The following is a 27,577-nucleotide window of genomic DNA, read 5'->3' as shown; positions in this document are numbered from 1 at the left end:
CCTTTTTTTCCTTTGCATTAAAAGTGGTTTGTGTTTTTTTTTTGTCTTTTAGTTCTCATCACATTTACTATGTATTATAATAACTTGAGGAGCTCTTTTCTCTCTCCTGGAAGCTTCTTGAAGGCAGGAATCTTATTTCTTATTCCGTATGTACATGTCAGAGCCCTTAGCTCAGAGACTTATGCATTATAGATAATATATGTTTGTTACACCACGTTGAGTTAATCAACAGGCATTTATTCAGCCCTCCTGGGGAAAAGGGACATAAGACATAGTTCCTGCCCTTGGGGACAATGTGAGGTAGTTCACAAACCAAAACATATATTGCTACAAAGTATACAAGTGGGAAAGGAAGAACTTAGTGAAGTTGTAAATTAGGACAAGAACAATGAAGGAAAAGAGAGAGCGAGGAAGGAGGGATCTACACTAAGAAAGTTTATTGCTCAAAATGTGCCATCAGCTCAGCATCCCTGGGCACGCTGTGGTCTTATTTTCTCTCATGCATTCCCCAACCGACTACCAAATGAGAGGCCATTTGGTATTCCTACTTTCCCATGCCTATTCATCACTGAAACCCGAGAGGCCAAGGATTTGTAACTGGGTATAGAGTAAGGAACAAGACACAGGCCTGGGGATGCAAGTTTTGGTGGTGCCATGGGTAAGTTAGTGTCCTACAGCTTCCCCTGAGCCATCAAAGGACATGTTGGCCCACACAAGAGTCACACAGGCTTTCAGAGGCAGGGTTCTTGGAGGGAATAAAGCCTGTAAACCCTGAGGCTCCATTCCATGGAATGGATTAGCATCCCTCCTGTGCCTGGTGAGTGGCATCAGTCATGGACAGTCTAAGGAGAATGAGAAGACAGTTGCTTATATAGTCTTCAGGCTCTGTAGTTCCAGTATGGGACTAGATTAGAGTCTAATGAACTGGGTGAGGTGGGGGTAAACCGCTACTGTAGTGGGCCTACTAGCACAACAGGAAACACAGTGTTGAATCATCCTTAGGTGATTTGCTTCTGAATCAGGGTTTCACATTCTAAGCTGACTGACTGGCTTGGAAACCAGTCCTGTCTAATGCAATGGCTTATAAATCACCTGTTTTTTGTGAAGTATGCATACATGTTCTACCTGCTCTGACCCTACCAAATAAAAAATCAAACTGCCTTGGCAAATGCATACATACAAGGCTTTCTTCTTTTTCAAATATCAATGGTAATTTTGTAAATTCTGCAATCCTAAGAAAACCTGTTTTAGAAACAATATCACTGAGAAATATTAAATTGTTTTGATACATTTTTCAGTGAAGTAATTTCAAATTTGAAGACGAACCATATTCAGTTTACTGTACTTAAGACAGCAGACAATGGCCACTTTTAGAAGACAACTCTATTTCTCAGAGAGAAGGAAGGTTCCCAGGTAGGAATTAGTTTTGTTTCCAGCCCGCCCACCTTGGAACTGCCTGCCGTGCCCAGCTGACATCCTCTTGCTGCCTGCCCAGCCTGCTCTTTCCACTGGACCTGGGTGCCCAGCAAAACACGGCCTCTAGGACTTTGCTTTGCAGTGCTCACCACCTAGCCTAGGTGTATCTCTTCCCTCTCTGCACATTGGATCCAAATGCTCAGTGCAGTCTCTGCTGGGAGCGTATGTCACTCTCTCTTTCCTGCCAACCTTCCTGCCAACCTTTGAGAAAGTGTGGGCCTCACATTTCCATTTGATTGCCTCCTACTCACTTTTCTGATCATTTAAAAAACTTTTTATTTAATTTCTGACCCTTATTTATTTTTTAAAAATTTCAATAGCTTTTGGGGGTACAAGCGATTTTTGGTTACACAGATGAATTGTATAGTGTTGAAGTCTGAGATTTTGAGCTTTTAGTGCACCCATCACCCGAGTAGTGTACAGTGTACCCAATATGTAGTCTTTTATTCTTCACCCTCTCCCACTCTCCCCCATCTAAGTCTCTGTAGTCCATTATATCACTTTGTATGCCTCTGTGTGCTGGCAGCTTAGCTCCCATTTGTAAGTTAGAACATACAGTATTTGGTTTTCCATTCCTGAGTTACTTCATTTAGAATAATGGCCTCCAGCTCCATCCAAGCTGCTGCAAAAGCCATTATTTTGTTCTTTTTTTTATGGCTGAGAAGTATTCCATGGTGTGTATAGTGATTTTTCTTTATCTACTCATTGTGTGATGGATGGTCACTTAGGTTGGTTCCCTATCTTTGTAATTGTGAATTGTGCTGCAATAAATATATGTGTATAGGTGTCTTTTTTTATATAATGATTTACTTTCCTTTGGGTAGATACCCAGCAGTGGAAATGTTGAATCAAATGGCAGATCTACTTTTAGCTCTTTAAGGAATCTCCATACTGTTTTCCATAGACCTGTACTAATTTACATTCCCACCAGTACTGTATAAGCGTTCCCCTTTCACCACGTCCGTTCCAGTATCTATTGTTTCTTAACTTTCAAAATAATGTCCATTCTTGAGTGGGTAAGGTGCTATCTCACTGCGGTTTTAATTTGGATTTCCCTGATAATTAGTGATGTTGAGCATTTTTTCATGTTTGTTGGCCATTTGTAAGTCATCTTTTGAGAAATATCTATTCATGTCATTTGCCTACTTTTTGATGGGATTACTTGTCTTTCTCTTTTTTCCTTGCTGATTTGCTTGAGTTCTTTGTAGATTCTAGATATTAGTCCTTTGTCAGATGCATAGTTTACAAATATTTTCTCTCATTCTGTGAGTTGTCTGTTTGATGATTATTTCTGTTGCTGTGCAGAAGCTTCTTAATTAGGTCCCATTTATTTATTTTTGTCTTTGTTGTAATTGCTTTTGGGTTCTTAGCCATGCATTTTTTGCTTAGGGGATGTCCAGAAGAGTTTTTCCTGGGTTATCTTCTAGAATTTTTATGGTTTCAGGTCTTAGATTTAAGTCTTTGATCCATCTTGAGTTTATTTTGTATAAGGTGAGAGATGAGGATCCAGTTTCATTCCTCTCCATGTGGCTTTTCAGTTTTCCCATCACCATTGATTAAATAGGGTGTCCTTCCCCTAATCTATGTTTTTATATGCTTTGTTGAAGACCTATTAACTGTAAGTATTTGGCCTTATTTCTTGGGCTATTCTTTTCCAGTGGTCTGTGTATCTACTTTTATATCAGCACCATGCTGTTTTGGTAACTATAGCCTTATAGTATAATTTGAAGTCAGGAAACGTGACACCTCCAGATTTATTCTTTTTGCTTACTATTGCTTTGGCTATTCAGGCTCTTTTTTGGTGCCTATGAATTTTAGGACTGTTTTTTCTAATTCTGTGAAAAATGATGTTGGTATTTTGATAGGAATTGCATTAAATCTGTAGGTTGCTTTGGGCAGCACGACCATTTTCATGATGGTCATTCTTCCAATCCATGAGATGAGACGTGTTTACATTTGTTTCTGTCATCTATGATCATTTCCAGCAGTGTTTTGCGGTTCTCTTTATCTTTCACCTCCTTGGTTAAGTATATTCCTAAGTATTTTATTCTAATTTTTGCAGCTATTGTTAAGAAAGACTGGGTTCTTGATTTGATTCCCAGCTTGGTCATTGTTGGTGTATAGCAGTGCTACTGATTTTTGTACATTGATTTTGTACTCTAAGACTCTGCTGAATTTGTTTATCAAATCTAGATGTCTTTTGGAGGAGTCTTTAGGGTTTTCTAGGTATACAATCATATCAGTGGCAGACAGTAACAGTTTGACTTCCTCTTTTCCAATCTGGGTGCCCTTTAATTCTGTAGCCTGATTGTTCTGGCTAGCACTCCCAGTACTATGTTGAATAGAAGGGTGACAGTGGGCATCCTTGTCTTGTTCCAGTTATCAAGGGGAATGCTTTCAGCTTTTCCCCATTCAGTATGATGTTGGCTGTGGGTTCGTCATATACGGTTTTTATTACTGTGAGGTATGTCCCTTCTATGCCAGGTTTGTGGAGAGTTTTTATCATAAAGGGATGCTGGATTTTATTGAATGCTTTTTCTGCATCTATTAAAATGATCATATGATTTTTGTTTTTTTATTTTGTTAATGTGATGTATCATATTTATTGACCTGTATATGTTAAACCATCCCTGTAAAAAGTTTTAAATCTCAAATTTACTAAAAAGTTCTAAATACAGCAAAAATCATGTTTTTTTCCCCTGAATTATTTGAGGGTGACTTCCTGACATGATACCCCTTCATTCCCAAATACTTTTGTGTGTTTTTCCTACAAATAAGGACTTTTTCCCATATAGCCGCTCTACAGCCATAAGAGGAGGACATGAACCCTGATCTTCCCTCCACCTAATCTTCCTACTCACTCATGTTTCACCCTTTGCCCTGGTAATGTCCTGTATAGCAAAAGGAGATAGTTCAGAATCGGGCTGCATTTAGTTGTCATGTCTCTTAATACTCTGCAGTCTGGAATGGTTCCTCAGCCTTTCCTTGACTTTCATAACCCTGACATTTTGGAAGGAAACAGTTCAGGTATTCTGTAGAGCATGAACCCTCATTTTGGGTTTGTCTGATTTCTTCTCATTGTGAGATTCAGTTGATCTATCATTGGTAAAAACACAGAAGTGATGCTGTGTGCTTTTTTTTTTTTTTTTGCATTCTTCCCACTTTTTCTTGACAGGCTCTTTCTATGCTGCCTAGGCTAGAGTATAGTGGCTATTCACAGGAATGATCATTGTGCACTACAACCTCAAACTCCTGGGCTCCAGTGATCCTCTCACCTCAGCGTCCTGAGTGGCTGGGACTATAGGTGTGCATCCTGGGCTGGCTTCTAATTACATTCTGTGTATTAAAATAATGTAATTATTTTAATTTGTCCCAATACTGATGACGTTGACTTTTTAAAACTTAAGGTGATGTCTGTCAGGCTTCTCAACTATAAGTTACTCTTTTTCCTTTTGAAGTTAAAAAACATTGTGTAGGAGATACTGTGAAACCGTCTAATATCCTATTCCTTATCAAATTTCCAATTCATTCATTTTCTTAAATTATTTTTCATTTGTTTTCATCGAGTCTTACTGAATGGTTTATAATCTATAACTATCCCTTATTTTGATGCATGAATTGCCCCAGATTTGGCTAGTTGGGGACTCTTTCAAGCTAGCTTCGGTGTCCTTTTTCTTTTTGATGTCCCCATCATTCTTTGAGAACATTCTTACTTTCTAACATAACAAGATTTCAAGGCTCATCTTGTATTTTATCTCATCCAAACTTGGAATCAGTCACTTTGCCAATTCCCTTCAGGTATTTAGAAGCTACTATCTGGCACTAGGTGTGCTCATTGCTACTGACGTATCACTGTCCCAGAGCCTCTTAGTAGAGCTGGGAAGTGTGTGCACACATACGCCCTCTCACAAACACACACTGACTTCTGTTCATTCACCCATCCATCTTGAAAAGTACGAGTTTATACTACCCTAATTCTGATCAAACATGACAGGGTTCATTTTACTTTTCTCCCTTTTGGTATTTGTGACTCACAGGTCCCTCAACAAACTCAACATGTTTAAAACCATCATCTCAGCTCTCTCCAACTCTGTTCTCCCTCCTGAATTTTCTGTCTCGTTTAATGGTATCACCATTCATCTTGTTGCCCAAACCTTAGAATCCTTCTGGATCCCTCCCTTTTCTCCACCTCCCACATCCAATCATTCAGAGTGCTAAGTTGAATTAACTTTCTACCTCTTGGATATCTCCAGTTCTGCACCATGTCTTTATCCACCAGCTTGCCCTAATGGAGGACTCAGACTCTCTTGCTTCTCACACAGTCATTTAGAATCACTTCTACAGGGGTTCCAGATTTTCTAATGGCTTTGTATCACACATGGAATAAAATCCAAAGGCCTTATTATCATGGCTTTCTAGACCTCCTCACGATCAGAGTCCCAACCCTACCCTTTCTACCTCTCTGACCTTCATGTATGTGATGCACAGAAACACTGGCCTCCTTGTCATTCCACAAACATGCCAAACAGATCCCTTCTTGCATCCTCAAGTACCAGATCTCCCTGCTGAGATGCTCTCCCTACACATTTACATGACTTACTCACCCATCTCCATTCAAGTATTAACTTCTCAGTGAGACTTTCCTTGAGTCTTATGTAAAAATAGCAGCCCTCCACCTTCACTGTCCCTTATCTTGCTTTATTTGAAGTTGTAACCATCATTTCTTTCTTTCTTTCTTTCTTTTGAGATGGAGTCTCACTCTGTCACCCAGGCTAGAGTGCAGTGGCGCAATCTCAGCTCCTGCAACCTCTGCCGCCTGAGTTCAAGCGATTCTCCTGCCTCAGCCTCCTGAGTAGCTGAGATTATAGGCGTGCACCAACACGCCTGGCTAATTTTTGTATTTTTAGTAGAGATAGGTTTTCACCATGTTGGCCAGGCTGGTCTCGAACTCCTGATCTCAGGGGATCCACCCACCTCGGCCTCCCAAAGTGCTGGGATTACAGGCGTGAGCCACTGCGCCTGGGCTTACTTTCTTACATTATATCTATTGGTCTGTGGCCAGTCTTCCCCCAAATAATGGCAGTTCCAATGGTGTATGGATTTATTTATTTATTTTGGCCCTTATTTCTTGCTGTATCCCTAACACCTAGAACAATGCTTGATACACAGTAGGCACACAATAAATATTTGTTGAATGGATAAATGTTTCAGCATGGTCTTCTTAATTATATTACACAGTTGCTTAACATTGTATCAAGCTGTATGTCATATTATTCAACTAAATAATCTCCCACACTGACATTTAGGTTGCTTCTATTTTCCCCATTATTATAGGTATTGCTACCATGAAGAAGAACAGCGTTTATGTGTAGTTTTTGTTTCGTTTTCATGAATTAAATTTCTAGGGAGTATTGGGTCAAAGAGTATAACATTATTGCTGTATATACTGCTTTCCAAAATATATATAACGTCTAAACATTTCAAGATAAATAACTATATATAAAGTCCTTTCATTTTTCTGAATAATATATATAATTCAAAATTTAAAGGTATATGGTGACAAATTTCCCTCTGTCCATCTCCCGTCCTCCATCCTCTAGTTCCCAGCTACCCCTCACAGATAATCACTGTTACTTGTTTCTCACATATGCTTCTAAAGTTTCTCTCTATATATTCAAGAAATATAGCCCATTTCAAGCATCCCACCATTCCTTCAATGTAACCAATGTCATAGATTTTTCTGTGACAGTTCATTGTTTCCTCATTCTTCTTGTAGCCATATAGAGAGCTGCATAGTATTCTACTATGAGCACGTGCCATAATTTTTAATTTCCTAATGCTGACCTTCAGGCCATTTCCACTTGCTATCACAAAGAATGGGGCAAGGAATAAGCTTGTATTTCATATATACACAAGTATATCTGTTGGATAAATTCCAAGAAGTAGAAGTGCTGGGTCAAAGAGCTGACCTGTTTAAAATTCACACACACACATCTGTATATACATATGCCAAGGTGCTCTCTCTGGAGTGGTGACAATGTACTCTCCCTCCACCAAAGGAAGAGTGTTTATTGCCCCTCAGCCTCACCAAACAAAAGTTACTAAAATTTTAGATTTCTGCAAAATTTATAGGGGAAAAATAATAGTGTTATTTTAATTCATATTTTTTATCATGAGACATTGAGCATCTTTTCCTTTTATGAACTGTGTATTCATACCCTTTGCCCATTTTTACACTGAGTTGTCAGTCTTCCCTACTAATTTCTATGAGTACCTCATGTACTAGAAAGAGTGGCTCTTTGTAATACAAATCATACATATATATTCTCAATTTGCCATTTAACTTTTAATTTTGTCATGTAGGCTTAATTTTTTCTTTTGGATCCATGGATGTTGAATCAAGAAAAATCTTGAAAAATCAAGAAAAAACTTCCACCTCAAGATACTTCTCCCACTATTTCTTCTAGAACTTTTACGAGTTCAGTTTTTAAATCTTTGATTCATTTGTAACCTATCTTGGTGTAAGATTAAAGTATAAATCGAATTCATTTCTTTTTCCAGATGGCTAACCTACTGTCCTTACCCATTTATTGAATGGTTCATCTTTCCCTATTGATTTGAAATGTATTATTAACTAAGTTCCTGTATATATTTGGGACTCTCTATTCCACTGGTCTATCTACTACTTTAAGGTGAAAAAAATCCTTTAACTTAAAATTAACCTTAGAAAGTGGCTTTCATTAATTTCTGTTTCCCATAGCTGGATGTTATTTATCTTACAGTGTTTTTATAAAGACTAGAGAAGATAATTCCTTCCCGGGTCCAGTGCCTGGCCTTCACATGCTTACCTCTCTCCTCCACGGTAAGCGCATATCCAATTTGACTCCTTCAGCTTGGTGTCTTACAGGTCTCCACCTCAACAAGGCCATCACTAGAATTCTGGCCTCCCCCAGTCACCCCTCACCTCAATGACCACACCACCACCAGTCCAACAACCTCACAGTCATCCTTGAGCCCCCACTTCCTATCATCCCACATCTGATTTTTAGCTGTTACTGTAAACCATATCTCTAAAACAGACCCTGAGCCTTTCTGCTTTTCACCATAAGCACTCTGGTCCAGGTCGTCAGTCTGACCTGGCTGGATTTTTGAAATAGCCTAACTTGTTTCCTGTTCCTACTCTTGTACCTCCACATTCCATTTGATCTGGAGCAGCTGGAGTGATCTTTTCAAAGCACAGATTGGATCACATGTATCTCATGCTGAAAACCTTAAAGGCTTCTCACTGTCCTTGGAATGAAGTCTAAACTTCTGGCACCTGGCTCTTCTGTGTGCTAATCATCTGTCTCAGCCCCTGGGTACATCTCTACATCCCAGGTACACTGGCCTCTCTTCTGCTCCTAGAACACAGCAAGTCCATCCTTTTCTTTGCAATAGCTGGTGTCTTTGCATGGAAAGTGTGTCTCCTGGAGCTTTTCGTGGCTGACTCCACTTCATCCGTTAGGTTTCACCTTGAAGCTCTCCCTCTTCAGCTTCCCCTCACTGCTCATTCCAAGGTGACCTTGATGCTCCTATCCAGGTTACTCCATATCATGGCACACAGTGTTATGTCTCATAATAATTGGGAGTGCTTTTTGAGCACTTAGCATTCACCATGTACTAGGACCTGTTCTAAGTGCTTTTTGAGTATTATCTCATTAATATATCAATCACATAAGGAGATACCATCATAACCTCCATTTTACAAATGAGAAAAGTAAAGTATAAGGTAATTTGTCCAAGGTTACCTGGCTACAAACCAATTGAAAATGATCTTATTTACTTTATTCTGGAGAGCCGGCCCCTTGTCTGTTTTGTTCATTGCTCTATATTCCTAAACCCAACACGAGGAGGTGCTTCATAATTTTGTAATGCCTAGCAAGCACTCAGTAAATGAAGGTAACACGATTACCTCATCATCACAGAATGTGCCACATGAAACACCTTGCGTGATAGTGGGGCACAGCTGTGGGGCACAGCTAAGAAGGAGAGAGACCTGACATCAGCTTCCGTTCAGATTTCTGCTGTGCTTGGCTGTCCTACCTAACCCTTCCTGCCAGGTATGCAAGTAAGGGGATGGCTGGGGAGGCAGAAAGTGGAGCCTGCAATCTCCAGGGCCCTTCTTCCTTGATAAACACCACAGGACTGGCTTGGCCATGTGGCTAAACTTGGGTGTGAGGTGCAGTGACTGCTAACGACCAGCCACCAGCACTCCATCTTCACAGCAGCCAGGACAGACTGAGGGTGGAATGCAGAGGTTCCAGGACAGACTGAGGGTACAGCCCATAAGTTCCAGAAATGTAAACATCACACTCGAAGCCTCTGTTGATACTGTTTAAACAGTGTAGTTAAAAAGCATTTACATGTCACTAACTATATGAATGACCTCAAAAAGGTATATCTAGTTGAACAAAACATAACATAAAAAACCCAATCTCTAGTAATATTCTACAGTCATGATCAAATATAGCTGAATTTCTATTTCATGAGGGCAGGAATGAAAGTCTTTCCATTTTGAATAATACTGTTTATATTAAAGCTTTTGAATACACAGTTTAGGTTTTTCATGGCAAATGCTTTTTTGTGTATATAATATACATAGGAAATATTCCACTAATTATTGAGTTGCAGCTTTCTCTAAAATAGAAGTTGCGGTCAGGCACAATGGCTCACGCCTGTAATCCCAGAACTTTGGGAGGTCAAGGTGGGAGGATCACTTGAGCCTAGGAGTTTGAGAGCAGGCTGGGCAAGATGATGAAACCCCGTCTCTAGAAAACAACAACAACAACAACAACAACAACAACAACAACAACAACAACAACAACACTAGCCAGGTGTGGTGATATGTGCCTTAAGTCCCAGCTACTCTGGAGGCTGAGGTGGGAGGATTGTTTGAGCATGGGAGACTAAGGCTGCAGTGAGCTGTGACTGCACCACTGCACTCCAGCCTGGGTAAGAGAGCAAGACTGTCTCAAAACAAACAAATAAAAAATTAAAATAAATAAAATAGAAGTTGCAGTTATAGAAGTATGGCAAATACTACAGAATGCAGACTAGAAGGTAAAGAGTTATACCTATTAGTCATCTCAATATTAAAATTTTCAGACTTTAGATATGGACTGAATTTGACTTACAATACATTCAGTTAAAAAAAAAGCATCCCACAGTTGTGTAAGTATTATTCATGTTTTAAGGCCTTTATAAACCTCAACAGTTATCTAGGTATAAGATGTTAGCTGAGAAGACTAAATATACTAACAATGATTTTCAATGCAGTAGAACAAAGTAGAACCAACTAAAATAATCCAGATTCAATCAATAACAGTCCATATGCTAGAATCCATATGTATGATTAAGATCTTCATAATTTCCCAAATTTGCAAAAATTTGCAATATTTGTACATGTTCCTGCCTTCTATCAAATCCCATTGTTTTTCCATTTATTTATTTATTTAGAGACAGGGTCTCACTCTGCTGCCATCATGGCTCACTGCAGCCTTGAGCTCCTGGCCTCAAACGATCCTCTTGCCTCAGCCTCTCAAGTAGCTAAGACTACAGGCGTGCACCATCATGCCCAGCTAATTTTTAAATTTTTAGTAGAGACGGGGTCTCACTTTGTTGCCCAGGCTGGTCTCAGACTCCTGGCTTCAAGCAATCCTCCTGCCTCCCAAAGTGCTGGGATTAAAGGGATAAATCACCGTGGCCAGTCCACAGTTGCTTTTCAACCTTCCCTAAAGTTTCCTCTTTTATTGGTGAGCTTTCTTGCATACGAAAAACATTAACACTTTAGAAGAGTTTATGACAGGTCCCAAAGAAGTCAGCGGGCTGTCCTGACCTATAAATGCTGAGCCTCAGAGTGTGGGTTCACTCACTGGCCTCACATAGCAAGCACATGTCGAATTCTTTTTCTTTTTTTTTTTTTTTTGAGACGGAGTCTCGCTCTGTCGCCCAGGCTGGAGTGCAGTGGCACGATCTTGGCTCACAGCAACCTCCACCTCCTGGGTTCACACCATTCACCTGCCTCAGCCTCCCGAGTAGCTGGGACTACAAGCGCCCACCACCACACCCAGCTAACTTTTGTATTTTTAGTTTAGTTTTACCGTGTTAGCCAGGATGGTCTTGATCTCCTGACTTCGTGATCCGCCTGCCTTGGCCTCCCAAAGTGCTGGGATTACAGGTGTCTGCCACTGTGCCCAGCCACATGTCGAATTCTTGACCCATAAAGTCACTGCTCCATACACACAGTGGCCACCTTCACAGCATCCTCAACCAAGGCCTTCAATGCAAATCCTTGAATGCTAGGGCTGCTCCCACACGTGCGCAGAGTCCCTGGCTGGAATACCATGCCAGGGCCCGAGGCTCTGCACAGCTCTGCTGCCACTGTGAGTCCCCATTAGGATGTAAGTAGGTGAAGCCTACCTTCCCAGAGTGCTGGCTTTCTTTCCTCTGCCCAGCTGCTGGCAGGTATTCCATCTCAGTTCACCACTGAACACCCAGAAGTTTAGGGAATTCAATGTCGTCTCAACCAGTTCTTACACATGGTGGGCTGGGTAAGATGCAGCAGTCAGCTGGGCTTCTATGTCAGGCAGTAAGTGGCCAAGTTTCCCTGCTTCAGTTGATCCATCCCTTGAGTGTTCATCCTCCTCCCTTGAGAGGCTGCAGGGGAGCCCAGCAGCACTCCAGCCACATGTGGCATTCCTTCATGCTTGTGTTAGTACCACTACCTTTTACTTAAATTTCAAGAAATGTTAAAGCTTAGCATTATTACTTTAAGCACTTACTACTCACTATCATTAAACATATATTTGTAATGGCCATACTGTTTTAAAACGTCTCATCTATAGTAGGCACTCTACTAAGTAAATGCATCGAATTGAATCTTGCTTGAGATATAAAGCAGGAATGAATCTATAACAAATCTTACATCACAGAAATAAAAAATATTCAAAAATAACACAAGTTCATGCTTGGATATAGCAAGTAGTACAGAGAAAAGTCAAAATTGATTAGTCTGGCTGGGCACAGTGGCTCACACCTGTATCACCAGTGCTTTGGGAGGCCAAGGCTGGAGTATGGCTTGAGGACAGGGGTTGGAGGGTGCCGTAAGCTATGATCATGTCACTGCACTCCAGTCTGCGTGACAGTGAGATCCTGTCTCTAAATAAAATGAAATTAAAAATTATCTAGTCTTATTTAATTTCTTAGTGTTTGCAATATCTATTTGCATTAAGATTTGCTTATTTAAAAACATTTTAAAGTGTACCTCAAATATGCATACCCTTTTTCAGCATCTAATTAAAAATTGCCTTTTAAAAATCACAGCTCAGCCAGGCGCAGTGGCTCCCGCCTGTAATCCTAGCGCTTTGGGAGGCCGAGATGGGCAGATTGCCTCAGCTCAGGAGTTCGAGACCAGCCTGGGCAACACGGTGAAACCCCGTCTCTACCAAAATACAAAAAAAAAAAAAAAAAGCTGGGTGTGGCAGTGTGTACCTGTAGTTCCAGCTACTTGGGAGGCTGAGGCAGGAGAACTGCTTGAACCCAGGAAGTGGAGGTTGCAGAGAGCCGAGATCGTGCCACTGCACTCCAGCCTGGGCGATAGAGCGAGGCTGCGTCTCAAAAACAACAACAACAAAAAAAAACAAACAAAAAATCACAGTTCAATGGCTGTAGTCCATAGCATAAAATTTTACACTTTTCATACTTACTACCAAGTAATACATATAAAAATATTTGGACTTTGAATTCTTTTAAAAAGATAGAACATTAAGTTAAAGGACAAAACATTTTTTCCTCACGCCACCCTCTCTCTTTTTATATGCTACATTCTACAGCTAATGGCATTCTAAAATGAAATTTTAGGACTTTGGGACTTTGTTGTTATTGTCTGCTTTGATCATATGTTTTTACTTCTCTCTTCCTAAGAGTTCTTTCTAACTCTTTTGGTGGGTACGAAGGAGTCCAATCGCCTTCTATGGGCCTTCCTAACTCCAGAGGCCAGACAGCAAACTCTACCCAACTCAGGTTCCCCTGTGACTTGGGACCTGTCAATCAGAGCAGAGGGCCTAACTGTGCTACTTCTGCCAGCAGGCATAACATTAACAAAAGATCTCAGGGTGTTGGCCAATAGCTCTGCAGCATTAAATGGCAGGAATGGGGCATCCAGTGTGTTGATTCAGCTTGCAGCCCACACTAAGTGGTTTGAAAGCTGGAAGGCAACAGCTTTGGGGGTCATGCAGTTCCCTGCTGTCGGCTGTGGCCCTGGGGATGCACGTGAGCTGACTTGCCATATTTCTGGTTGTACTAATAGAAGAGGCAGCAGCTTCCATGGCAGTATTGCTTAAAAGCCACTTAAAATCCATTAATAAATCTCTCTTTTTTTTTTTGTCACCCAGGCTGGAGTGCAATGGTGCGATCTCGGCTTACTACAACCTCTGCCTCAGGGTTCAAGCGATTCTCCTGCCTCAGCCTCCCGTGTAGCTGGGACTACAGATGTGCAACATCAAGCCCGGCTAATTTTTGTATTTTTAGTAGAGATGGGGTTTCACCATGTTGGCCTGGCTGGTCTTGAACTCCTGATCTCAAGTGACCCACCCGCCTCGGCCTCCCAAAGTGCTGGGATAACAGGCGCGAGCCACTGCACCTGGCCAATAAATCTCCTTCTGTTTAAGTTGGATAGAAAAGATTCATCACTGGGCCTGAAACATTCAATATGTAGTCGAATATGAAGATTCCACATCTAATATTTGATACGGGGAAGTGAAGTTATAGGGCAAAGGAACGCCATACACTCTTCCCTAGATAAATCAACAACTACAACTAAAAGTCAAAAACAAAATCATGAACAAATCCAACAATTTTGTGTCCACTTTTGTCCAGAAATAATGTATCTCTCTGAGAGACAAGTGAAATAAGGAGTGAACCATTTCACTTACCTAGTCTAGAAATCCCTAGAGAGCAGACTTAATTAATTTGCTGCACTGAGGTATTTTAATATATATTCATTGTTATGACTTATGCAACAAAACACTTTTTATAATGTGTGAAGAACTACAGAACTTCTCCATGGGAGCCACACATACAACAAAGGAGCACACGTGGACGATTCCACCTTCCCTCCCATGTACTGTTAGTGTCATTTCACCAAAGACAACCATAACTAGAACACTCCTTAGCTAGCATACCAAACTTTTATAAAAACAGAAATTCTGAGGCTAAAAGAAAGCTTTTACTATTTGACAATTGGTAGTTAAAATACCTAGTTCCTATCTAGCCAAACAATATTTTAAGAAGTATTTGAGAATGCACATTCTTTCAATACCATCATCACAGATCATAGAAACCATGGTATTTAGGCACCAGAGACTCATAAAAAGAATGGTAAATCATTCAGAAAGCCTTATTTTGAATAGGAACCGTTCATGCCGATGATATCCTGAAATGAATTAGAGTATGTGATAATGCTGGCATGTAGTTAAGAAACCTGGAGAGGAGATAAAGGAAGAGTGAGGCCCACCAGGGATCTGGAATGGCACAGGGAGTTACTGAGGCTGACAGAAATTCTCACACTATCTCCTCCAGAAATACTTCAGGAAGGCAGTAAATGATAAAAGTATTGTCTATGGAGATAGGATACCAGTGATACTGAAAAATGAGCGACAGGAAAGAAATAGCAAATTAGTAAACAACTAAATAAAGTCTATCTATAGAACAGTTTTGAGAAAAGGATCTTTTCCTGGGGCTATAGAAGCTCTCCCAGTAGCAAGAGGTACATATCAAACATTCCACAACCGAGCATTCATACTTCTAAAGCCTCTATCTGGCCATGACTACCAATGCTAGTATCAACTCTATGCATTAAAAAGCATTTGGGCCGGGTATGGTGGCTCACGCCTGTAATCCCAGCACTTTGGGAGGCTGAGGGAAGGGAATCACCTGAGTTCAGGAGTCTGAGACCAGCCTGGGCAATAGTGAGACCCTGTCTCTTTTTTAAATAAATAAATAAATTGCACTTGTATTTCCTTCATCTTCTTGTACCTCTTGGTATCTAATACCATTCTTGAAAAAAAGGAGCCAGGTCTCCTTGGAAAAATGGCTGATTCCAGGATGAAGGCAGAAAATATACAAGATAAGCCTAGCACATCTTACAGTGACAGGGAGTAAAGAAGTACTCAAAACAAAACAAAACAAAACAGAACACTCAAAATTATGGGAGTATATCAAAGGGATACAGATATCAATTGAAATAACTCCAAGGGAAAAAAACTGGAACAATGTGAACAACAAAATAAATAAAATAGTATTGGATTATAACTCAAAGTGTAAAATAAATATGTACAAGTCCATAGTGATATAAATAATTGAAAAAAAAAGTAGAGAAGAGACAAATCTCACATGCAGAGGAATTCCAAATAACTGCTCCACCATCAAACAAGGGGATTGGAGCTCTCTGTTCCTTAGGTGTGCATTGTGCATGATGGCTTCCTTCCAAAGACTTCAGGATGGAAAGGAGGAAAAAGTACAGTAACTTCATAGTGCAGAAACCTGACAAGTACTACCTCAGGGAGGTGATCAAGGTCAGTATCAACAGCAAGAACTCATGTTGACAGAGTGTACACTGGATATGACATGATGAAAACTGTACTTTATCCTGTGGTTTTCCTCCTAAGAACGCGTAACTCACATAACTCCAATCTCATCATATGTAATAAATCAGACAAATTCCAGTTAAGGAGATTTTTTTCTTTTTTGAGAGCACATCTTGCTCTGTCGCCCAGGCTTGAGTGCAGTGGTACCATCTCGGCTCATTGCAACCTCTGCCTCCTGGGTTTAAGCAATTCTCCCACCTCAGCCTCCCGAGTAGCTGGGACTACAGGTGCGTGCCACCATGCCCAGCTAATTTTTGTATTTTTAGTAGAGAAGGGATTTCACCATGTTGGCCAGGCTGGTCTTGAACTGTGGGCGTCAAGTGATCCATCCACCTTGGCCTCCCAAAGTGCTGGGATTGCAGGCGTAAGCCACCTCATTGGGCACAGTTAAGGACATTCTACAAAATACCTAACACTCCTCAAAACTGTTAAAGTCATAAAAGAGAAGTCTCAAAAGTTGTGACAGCCAAGAGGAGCCTGAGGAGACATGGCAACTGAGTATAATGTGGTGTCCTGAATGGGATCCTGGAGCATAATTAGGTAACACTAGGTAAACACTAAGGAAATGCGAATAAAATACATACTTTAGTTAATTAAAAAATCACATCTATGTGCTTTCCAAAAGTAGAATATATTTGTGTTGGACATACTATTTGAGTCTACGAAGACAATGGTGAATGTCTGTCAATTCCAGGACCCCTCACCCTCCTGCCAAGGCTCCTGGTTGAGATTTGGTAATCAATACCCTCAGAAGGAACAGTACTCTCACGACAGGCATGATTATCTTACTGTTCTGTCACTAGTAAATGTTTCCAAATAGCTGCAATTTTAGACAATCTCTCTCTTTTTTTTTTTTGAGATAGGGTCTTGCTCTGTTGCTTAGGCTGGAGTGCAGTGGTACGATCATGGCTCTCTGCAGCCTTGAACTCCCAGGCTCAAGTGATCCTTCCACCTCAGCCTCCCAAGTAGCAGGGACTACAGGCACTACACTACACCTGGCTAATTATTTTTTTCTTATAGAGATGTGGTCTCACTATGTTGCCCAGGCTGGTCTTGAACTCCTGGGCTCAAGTGATCCTCCAGCCTTGGCCTCCCAAAGTGCTGGGATTACAGGCATGAGCCACCTTGTCAACCAACTATCTCATTTCTTAGTACAGGCATACCTTAGAGATATTGTATGTTTGGTTCCAGACCACTGCAATAAAGAAAGTATCACAATAAGGCAAGTCACACACATTTTTTGGTTTCCCAGTGCATATAAAAGTTATGTTTACACTATACTATAGTCTACTAAGTGTGCAATAACATGTCTTAAAAGAGTACATACAATAAGAAAACACTTTATTGCCAAAAAATGCTCATGATCATCTGAGCCTTCAGTGATTTGTAATCTTTTTATTGATAAAGGGTCTTGCCTCAATGTTGATGGCTGCTGACCGGTCAGGGTGGTGGTTGCTGAAGTCTGAGGTGGTGTGGCAATTTCTTAAAATAAGACAACAATGGACCGGGTGCAGTGGCTCATGCCTGTAATCCCAGCACTTTGGGAGGCTGAGGCGGGCAGATCACGAGATCAGGAGATCAAGACCATCCTGGCTAACATGGTGAAACCCCGTCTCTACTAAAAATACAAAAAATTACCCGGGTGTGGTGGCGGGCGCCTATAGCCCCAGCTACTCGGGAGGCTGAGGCAGGAGAATGGCGTGAACCCAGGAGGCGGAGCTTGCAGTGAGCCGAGATCCCACCACTGCACTCCAGCCTCGGCGACAGAGCGAGACTCTTGTCTCAAAACAAAAAACAAAAAACAAAAACAAAAACAAAAAACAACAAAAAGACAACAATGATGTTTGCTGAGATGACTCTCTTTCATGACAGATTTTTCTATGCATGCGATACCATTTGACAGCATTTTAACCACAGCAGAACTTCTTTCAAAATGGGAGTCAATCCTCTTGAACCCTGCCTCTGCTTTATCACTTATGTTTAAGTAATATTCTAAATCCTTTATTGTAATTTCAACAATGTTCACCAGGTATTTTCACCAGGAGTAGATTCCATCTTAATACTTTTTTTGCTCATCCATAAGAAGTAACTCCTCAACCCATTCAAATTTTATCATGAGATTGCAGCAATTCAGTCACATCTTCAGGCTCCACTTCCAATTCTAGTTTTCTTGCTATTCTACCACATCTTCAGTTACTTCCTCCACTGAGGAAGTTCTGAAGTCCAGAACCCCTCAACGTCATTCATGAAGGTTGGAATCAACTTGCAAGCTCCTATTGAGATTTTGACCTTTTCCCATTAATCATAAATGTGTTTTTTTTTTTAATTTTAAATTTAGGGGGTACATATGCAGGTTTGTTATATGGGTATATTGCGTGATGCTGAAGTTTGGGCATCTGATGATCCCATCACCCAAGCAATGAATGTACTATCTGATAGGTAGTTTTGCAAGCCTTCCCTCTGTGGCTGCTTCCCCAATTTTGGAATCCCCAGACTTTATTGTTCTCTTTGTGTCTGCATGTACACAATGTTAACTCCCACTTCTAAGTGAGAACATGTGGTGTTTGGTTTTGTTTCTGCATTAATTTGTTTAGGATAATGGCCTCCAGGTGCATCCACGTTGCTGCAAAGGACACAATTTTGTTCTTTTTTACGTTTGCAATGAATGTTTCTAATGGCATCTAGAATGGTGAATTCTTTCCAGAAGATTTTCAATTTACTTTGTCCAGATCCATCAGAGAAATCCTTGTCTGTAGCAGTTATAGCCTTATGAAATACATTTCTTCAATTACTCCTTCATCCATGGGCTGCAGAATGAATACTGTGTTAGCAGGCAAGAAAACAACATTCATCTCCCTGCACATCTCCATCAAAGCTCTTGAGTGACCAGGTACATTGTCAGTGAGCAGTAACATTTTGAAAGGAATCTTTTTTTTTTTTTTTTTCCTGAACAGTAGGTCTCAATAGTGGGCTTAAAATATTCAGTAAACCATGCTGTGAAAAGGTGTGAGGGCATCTAGGCTTTGTTCTTCCATTTATAGAGCACAGGCTGAGTAGACTTAACATTATTATCATTATTGTTTTTTTTGAGACAGGGTCTTACTCTGTCGCTCAGGCTGCTGTGCAGTGGCACAATCACAGCTCACTGACTCGAACTCATGGGCTCAAGTGATCCCCTCGCCTTAGCTTTCTGAGTAGCTGAGGCTACAGGTACACAACATGATACCTGGCCAGCTTTAAAACTTTTTTGTAGAGATGGGGTCTCACTATGTGGCCCAGGCTGCTCTTGAACTCCTGGCCTCATGGCATTCTCCTACCTCAGCCTCCCAAAGTTCTGGGATTACAGGCACGAACCATCTATGCCCAGCCCGATTTAACATAATTCTTAAAAGTCACTAGGATTTTTGGACTGGTAAATGGGTATTTGCTTCAACTTAAAGTCACCAGCTACATTAGCTTCTAACAAGTCAGCCTATCCTTTGAAGCTCTGATGCCAGGTATTGACTTTTCCTCTCTAGCTATGCAAGTTCTAGATGCCATCTTCTTCCAACAGAAGGCTGTTTCATCTGCACTGAAAATCTTTTGTTGAGTGTGGCCATCTTCATCAAGTATCTTAGCTAGGTCTTCTGGGTAACTTGTTTCTGCTTCTCTATCAACACTTGCTGCTTCACCCTGAACTTTTATGTTATGGAGAGGGCTTCTTTCCTTAAACCGAATGAACCAACTTCTGCTGGCTTCATACTTTTCTTCTAAATATGCTTACCTCTCTTAGCCTTCACAGAATTGAAGAGAGCTAGGGTCTTGCTCTGGATTAGGCTTTGGCTTAAGGGAATGTTGTAGCTGGTTTGATCTTCTACCTAGACCACTAAACCTTTTTTCATATTAATAATAGGGCTATTTTGCTTTCTTATCATTTACGCGTTCACTGGAGAAGCACTTTTAATTTCCTTCAAGAACTTTTGCTTTGCAGTCACAGCTTGGCTGTTTATTTTATTATTTTTGAGATGGAGTCTTGATTTGTTGCCCAGGCTGGAGTGCAGTGGCACAATCTCAGCTCAACAAGCTCCGCCTCCTGGGTTCACGCTATTCTCCTGCCTCAGCCTCCCAAGTAGCTGGGACTACAGGCGCCTGCCACAATGCCCGGCTAATTTTTTGTATTTTTTAGTAGAGACAGGGTTTCACTGTGTTAGCCAGGATGGTCTCGATCTCCTGACCTCGTGATCCGCCCACCTCAGCCTCCCAAAGTGCTGGGATTACAGGCATGAGCCACCGCGCCTGGCCAACTTGGCTGTTTAATGCAAAGGTCTAGCTTTTGATCTGTCTTGGCTTTTGCCATGCCTTCCCCACTAAGCTTAATCACTTCCAGTTTTTTATTTACAGTGAGAGATGTGCAACTCTTCCTTTCATCTGAACACTTCGAGGCCACTGGAGGCTTACTGACTTCTCTAATTTCAATATTGTTGTGTTTCAGGGAATAGGGAGGTCACAAAAGAGGGAAAGAGATGGAGGAACAGCCAGTTAGTAGAGGAGCCAGAACACACACATTTGCTGATTAAATTTGGCATCCAATATAGGTGTGGTTGGTGGTGTCCTGAAACAATTACAATACCAACATAAAAGATCACTGATCACAGATCATCATAACAGATAATAATAATGAAGGGATTTGAAATATTATGAGAATTACCAAAATGTGATAGAGACATGAGGTGAACACATGCTGTTGGAAAAATGATACTGATAGAACTGCTTGATGCAGGGTTGCCACAAGCCCTCAAGTAGTAAATAAATGCTCTATCTGCAAAGTGCAGTAAAGTGAAGCATAATAAAGTGAGCCATGCCTGTATAGCATTCACAAATTACTGCAAAGCTTTTCTGACTAAAGTTCTCTACATATAAGGAAATAGTTACCTTTGTGGGTGGGTCTCCTTATCCAAGGCTACACAGAAAGCCAACATGTATGTCTGCCCAATTTTCACCCACTGGGAAGCAGGTAAGCATGTCAGCTTTCTCCTTCCTCCCAGAGGTCAGAAGCACCTTCACCCAAATATCCTCTTCTTAGGGTAATCTGTTCTTTTTTAATTTTTTTTTAGAGACAGGGTCTTGCTATGTTGCCCCAGCTGGAGTGCACTGCCTATTCATAGGCATGATCATAGCATACCACAGACTCAAACTCTTGCTTCAAGTGATTCTCTGACCTCAGCCTCCTGATAGATGGGACTACAGGTGCCACTGCGCCTGGCCAGGGCAATCTGTTTTTTGATGCTTGGTTATAGTTCTTCCACAGTTTATTTATTTTTTTTTTAAATTTTGAGGGTACATAGTAGGTGTATATATTTATGGGGGTACAAGAGATATTTTGATACAGGCATACAACACTTAATCACATCAGGGTAGATGGGGTATCCCTCAAGCATTTATCCTTTCATTGTGTTACAAATAAGCCAATTTAATCTTTTAGTTATTTTATTTTATTTTTTTGAGACAGTCACTCTGTCACCCAGGCTGGAGAGGAGTGGCATAATCTCGGCTCACTGCAACCTCCACCTCCCAGGTTCAAGCGATTCTTGGGCCTCAGCCTCCCGAGTAGCTGGGATTATAGGCATGTGCCATCATGTCCAGCTAATTTTTGTATTTTTTTTTTTTAAGTAGAGACAGGGTTTCACCATGTTGGCGGCCTCCCACAGTGCTGTGATTATAGGTGTCAGCCACCGCACTCAGCCTATTTAACTATATCTTTATATCTTTGGACCCATTAACCATCTCCCTTTCCCCCAACCCACAGTTCTTTTAACTGACAACACAGCAAACTTTAGGACTCCACTTTCAAGAAAAGTGTTATTTGATCATACAAATGCTTCACTGGGGCCAGGTGATCGATCATTACAGCCAGATAAATGAGATGCACTGGTGAAATCTGGATGGTGAAAAACTTTGTCCAGCTGTTCAATTCTCCATTCATTTCTGTGGAGGCAGTACACTACAAAGCAGAAAACAAATGTTCTGTGGAAGCTAAGTCAGCAAAGGTTGCCTGGCCCAGGCGTCAGAGGATGGTGTGGGTACAGGCTCTGAGCCAGGGGAGTAGTTTGCACTGCTCAATGACAGCTCGCCCTCCCACTCAGCCATGGTGGGCAGGGGTACCACAGCCAGGCCTGGACCAGGTGAGCAGGGTGTCCTCTGGCTCTTGGGCAGTGCAGTGCATGACGCTAAAAAAACACAATGGCTTTAATGAACATCCTTACTAATTTCAGGGTCTCTATAGAGTGGAGGTTTTCCACTGGAAGAATTCAGTGAGTCAGAATATTAAGTTTCCTTTCTCACTTTTGTATTTGGAAAAGTTCTTTTTTCTTTTTTCTTTTTTTTAATTTGTTTTTTGAGATGGATTCTTGCTCTGTCGCCCAGGCTTCTGGGCAGTGGCATGATCTCGGCTCACCGCAACCTCTGCCTCCCGGGTTCAAGCAATTCTCTGCCTCAGCCTGCTGAGTAGCTGGGATTACAGGCACCCGCCACCATGCCTGGCTAATTTTTGTATTTTTAGTAGAGACGGGGTTTCACCATCTTGGCCAGGCTGGTCTTGAACTCTGACCTCGTGATCCATCCACCCTGGCCTCCCAAAGTGCTGGGATTACAGGCATGAGCCACCATGCCCGGCCCTTTTTTCGTTGTTTTTCAAAGTTGCATTGAGGATCTAACTAGACAGGACTCACGGTAATTCTTTTTTTTTTTTTTTTTGAGACAGGGTCTTACTCTGTCACGCAGGCTCGGGTGCAGTGGCATGATCTTGGCTCACTGCAGCCTCAATCTCCAAGGCTCAATCCATCCAACTGCCTCAGCCTCCAGAGTAGCTGGGACTATTGGCATGCACCACCACACTCAGCTACATTTTTGTATTTTTGGTAGAGATCAGGTTTTGCCATGTTGCTCAGGCTGGTTCTGAACCCCGGGCTCAAGCAATCTGCCCACCTCAGCCTCCCAAAGTGTTGAGATTACAGGCGAGAGCCACCACGCTCAGCCTCAAGGTTATTTTTAACTTATTAAGTTCATTATGCCTTTTTCAAGCCATAATACTGCCCTGTACTTTGAGTATACCTAATAAACATTAACTGAGGGTGATGAGGAATGCAGTCAGTAAACAGTATCTCCCACCCCCACTTCCTGAGTGTCTGCCCAGGTGGCCCATGTTGGTCTTGAACTCCTTACCTCAAGCAATCCTCTTGCCCTGGCCTCCCAAAGCCACCATGCTTGGTTTTTTTTTTTTTTTTCAATCATTTGCATATCTAGTCTTCAAAAAGAAAAAACCTAAATCTTTCCATATCCTCTTGTACACATCAGATGGCATGGCCTGGAGGTCCAACAGCAGCAGGTGAGAACATTCTCCTTGGTTCATGGCCCTGTTGCTTCTGCTGCCATCCCCCTCCTATGCAGAAGACTGTAGTCCTTTCCTGGCTACCCACACAGTCAACAAAAGCAGGAGGTGACAAGGAAACACTTCCTTGTCTTGACTTCCTTCCTTCATTAGAGTCTCAGATGACTGGCTTTTTGTTTATAAATATTTTCTAGACATAAAAAAATGCAAATAATATTAATTTGCCTAACTCCTGATTACAGACACTTATCATGACAGCCAGGTTTCTCACAAGTTAAGCTGACAGATAAATGCTCATGCCTCAAATGAAAGTATTACTTGTATTTTTCAATTCTGTACTAGTGCTAGTTTCCGTTAGAGTGAATGAGAATAATTGTTTTTATGCTGTTACCAGTGTTTCTAAATGGTCACTGTTCTACTGAGCACAGAATGTGAAATAAGTTGGATGCTACATTTATAGAGGCAAATTGCCTTATGCCCTTGTTGGCTTGAAGGTGCAGAGGCAGACAGACCTGGTTTCAAGTTCCAGCTCAGCCTGGGAGCTTCCGCTGCAGGCCCCTTGGCTGATTCCTCTGAGCAATGGGGAACTCACCCACCCTTGGAGATACTGTCCTCTCCAGAACTGCTGTGCAGCGTGCCCCTGAAAGGCCAGCTACTGCTCGGAGATTTTGTGTGCTTTATTCATTAGTTCCTCAAAAAAACAAAAAACAAAAAAACAAGACTAAACAAAAGACAAAAAACAGGCACTTGGGATCTTGCAGTTTCTCAACCAAGCTGCCTTCTTTTCCCCTGAGTATGTAAAGTCAAACTGAAATGCTGTGCAGTGGGAATGAGGACCATTAGAGTTTGCCGACATTCTTTGGCTAAGAGCAAAAAAAAGTTTTATGATTTCAATTTAAAATAAATATTATAAAACAGACTAGAAGATAATATGTAAAATAATTATACTGGGAGTAGAATTAAAATAATTTTTCTATTTTTGCAAATTTTGAAACCTATAATGGTACTTAAAATTACATGAAAAATACTAATGAACCAGGCTGTCACATTATTTTATGCACAAGATGGGCTGTGAGTGCAGTGAAAGGGTGTGATGTTGAGCAATGTTGCTTGCATTTTGCATTTTGCCAAGCCTAGCCCAGGCCTGGGTACCATGTGTTAACTCTCAAATTTCAGAGTAGGCGAAACTTTGCAGTTTGCTTGAAAAAGATGAAATGGTAGTTCAACTCGGTATTTCACTCTCAGTAGGGTGAACCACAGTACAGCACATGTCGTGATTAAATTAAAACGTAAATATTTTTTGTAGTACATAATGAAAAAGGTTGTGAAGAACATGCTTCCTAGCCACCCTTCCCCCTGCCATTTCTCTAAAAATAGTCCATTCCAGAGGATTTAACTGAAAATATGCTGCCTTTGGGTGCTGGGGAGGGGGATGCGTGTGCAGAATTCTCTTTTACATCTGTGACTCCTGCAAAAATATCTGGCAGTACATTCAGTTCTATGTCTTCAAGCCTCTCAGGGCCAATTTAAAATATTATTATAAATGCTCATAGTTATCATCACCTAACTGATCTAAAGCAATAAAACAGTTGGCCTTTTGGTTTTCTCAGACCATCCCGAGGTAAGGGCTGAATTCTCAATGTTGGTCTCATTAGAAAGACTTAATTTGTTAGAAAGTAAATTTCATTATAAATTAAGGAGCTGTATTTCACTGGCCTTCCAGGAAAACAAACTACCATTGTAATTTGTATGTTGATTCTCTGAATTTCTGGTGAACAGTGACTTTGAAGAGTCAAATAAGAATTCTTTATCAACTCTTCCTTCCTCTTTTATATGTCCCAAATAAATAAAATCCAAATCTGTTTTAGAGACACACATTTCCTCTTTCACCATTTTCTCTGATAAATTTATTGTGATGAATCATAAATCCAGTACTTTTCTGTGTTGCTTTTTAGTTTGAACATATTCAGTAATATTTGTGTGGTTTTAGAATTCATTTATTAATGCATGCCATATGCAACCACCAGGAGGTAAGACCCAGTTGACTGTCAACAAAAGCCTCAGCTCTTACTTTGAAGAACTATAAATTGACCCTAAGACAGATTTTTCTAAAAACCTATTGTTATAACCGAGGGCACAGAGAATGCAAAGTCTTCAACTAAAGACTGCAATCTTTCTTTTCCCCATGGTTACAAAGCCTTGGGGTAGTCACAAGTTTGGGTCTAGGGTGCCCGTCTGCCCACTTCAGAGTCAGAGGATCAATGGGTTGCATGAGGCAGGGCAGAGACTTGGAAAGAGAAAGGGCTTATTTTCTGCCTCTACCATCCAGTGCCTATGTGACCTTTGGGAGTGGTCAGAGATGAGGGCCTCAGCCTCTTCATCGCTGTCTCTCTCCGTCCCTCCCTCCAACGCCCTCATCCTGGCCTCTGCCTGCCTCTTCCCTCAGGGTGCTGGGGGCTGTTGTTGAGTTCTTGTTCTCACAGTCTGTAGGTTGCCCTTTAAGAAGGCCTGGGATTCCGTGTGACAGGGGTACTGTGCCTTCTGCCCCATGGTTGTAGCTTTTACTTTCTTGAGTCAACAGGGCATAATAAATGGATGTGGTCTATATCCCATGTGAACAAGAACCAGGAACGTCAGATCAGCCATACAGGTGCATGGGAAGACCATAGGGGGCTATAGGTCACGTGGTATTTTCTGAGTAAAGAGTTACAACATTTGACCTATGCACACCTGTAAAGGCTGGGATGACAGCCAAGGCCAATGTGTGGGTAACTGAGACAAGCTACAGGTCCTCTTAAGTCCTATTGCCCTGGAAAGGCCAACTACGCTTCTCAGAAGGCAGTTTCAGATCACCCAGGAGGGATGTAGGGAACTGCATCTGTTACGTGGACAGTAAACAGTAGTATTTATAGCAATGGCAAGTTCTAGGGCAAAGCACTTCACACATTTCTTTAACACTCTAAAACAATGTATATAAAGTATATTATTCTGTCCACTCAGTACTGGGAAAACTGAAGCTCAGAGCAATTAAGTAAGTTGCCCCAGGTCACAAACCTGTAGAGACCAGAGCTGGCACCGGAATTTTGAGCTTTTGATGACAACTCCTGGATGCTTTTCCACTCCTCTCTACTGCTCTTTTCAACGTTTACATTAAATATTGCTTTCATCATATTTTACATGTTTTTCCTTCTGAGGCTCTTCTATTTTCCCCAGTATTCCTTCTTTCACTTGTGAACAATAAATTCTCCTATAAGGGTTTTATTTTTTACTTTATCTTGGTTCAAAAATTCAATTTGCTACGTGTATTATTTTGTAATTTAACATATTTGAGACAAAGTATGGTGAGAAAACTTGACATTTCAAAATGTCACATCATTTTACCTCATGTGACAGAAGCTATTTTATCTAAAAATTAACATATGAATACATTCAGCACTGTAATTTTACATTTTTTCTGCATGTAGTTCAAAATATGTAAGTACATATTTGTACCTTCAAGTATTATTTTGATGTGCAGTATGGGAACTTGGAACTATAGTAAAAAAGTGGCTGAAAATTCCCTTTATCCCTTTAAGAAAAGTCAAGGGAAATACCAGACATAAAGAAATTTACCTATTTATATAGATTAGAGGTTGGCAAATTATGGCCTGTGGGCCAAATTTTGCCTGTCCCCGATTTTTATACATAAAGTTTCTTTTTTTGAGACAGAGTATCGTTCTGTCACCCAGGCTGGAGTGCAGTAGCACGATCTCGGCTCACTGCAACCTCCACCTCTCCTAGGTTCAATGGTTCTCTTGCTTCAGCCTCCTGAGTAGCTGGGATTATAGGTTCATGCCGCCACACCCAGCTAATTTTTGTATCTTTAGTAGAGAAGGGGCTTCACTATGTTGGCCAGGCTGGTCTCGAACTCCTGACCTCAGGTGATCCACCTGCCTTGGCCTCCCAAAGTGTTGGGATTACAGGCATGAGCCACCACACCTGGCCCTTTGTACCTAAAGTTCTACTGGCACACAGCCACATCCATCTATCTAGATATTATTGTCTGCGGCTG

The 27,577-nt window shown here is 41.2% G+C and overlaps 1 protein-coding gene across 13 annotated transcripts in view; it reads right to left on the bottom strand.

The window, feature by feature from the left end:
- The window catches only part of SPIDR (scaffold protein involved in DNA repair), a 475,882-nt gene that overhangs the window by 82,187 nt on the left and 366,118 nt on the right, over positions 1–27,577 (bottom strand). The window lies entirely within an intron of this gene.

The sequence above is a fragment of the Pan paniscus genome, chromosome 7 (genome assembly GCF_029289425.2).
Source record: "Pan paniscus chromosome 7, NHGRI_mPanPan1-v2.0_pri, whole genome shotgun sequence".
Classification (NCBI taxonomy): domain Eukaryota; kingdom Metazoa; phylum Chordata; class Mammalia; order Primates; family Hominidae; genus Pan; species Pan paniscus.
Note: the sequence above shows the minus strand (reverse complement) of the source record. Positions and strands in the feature narration are given on the sequence as shown.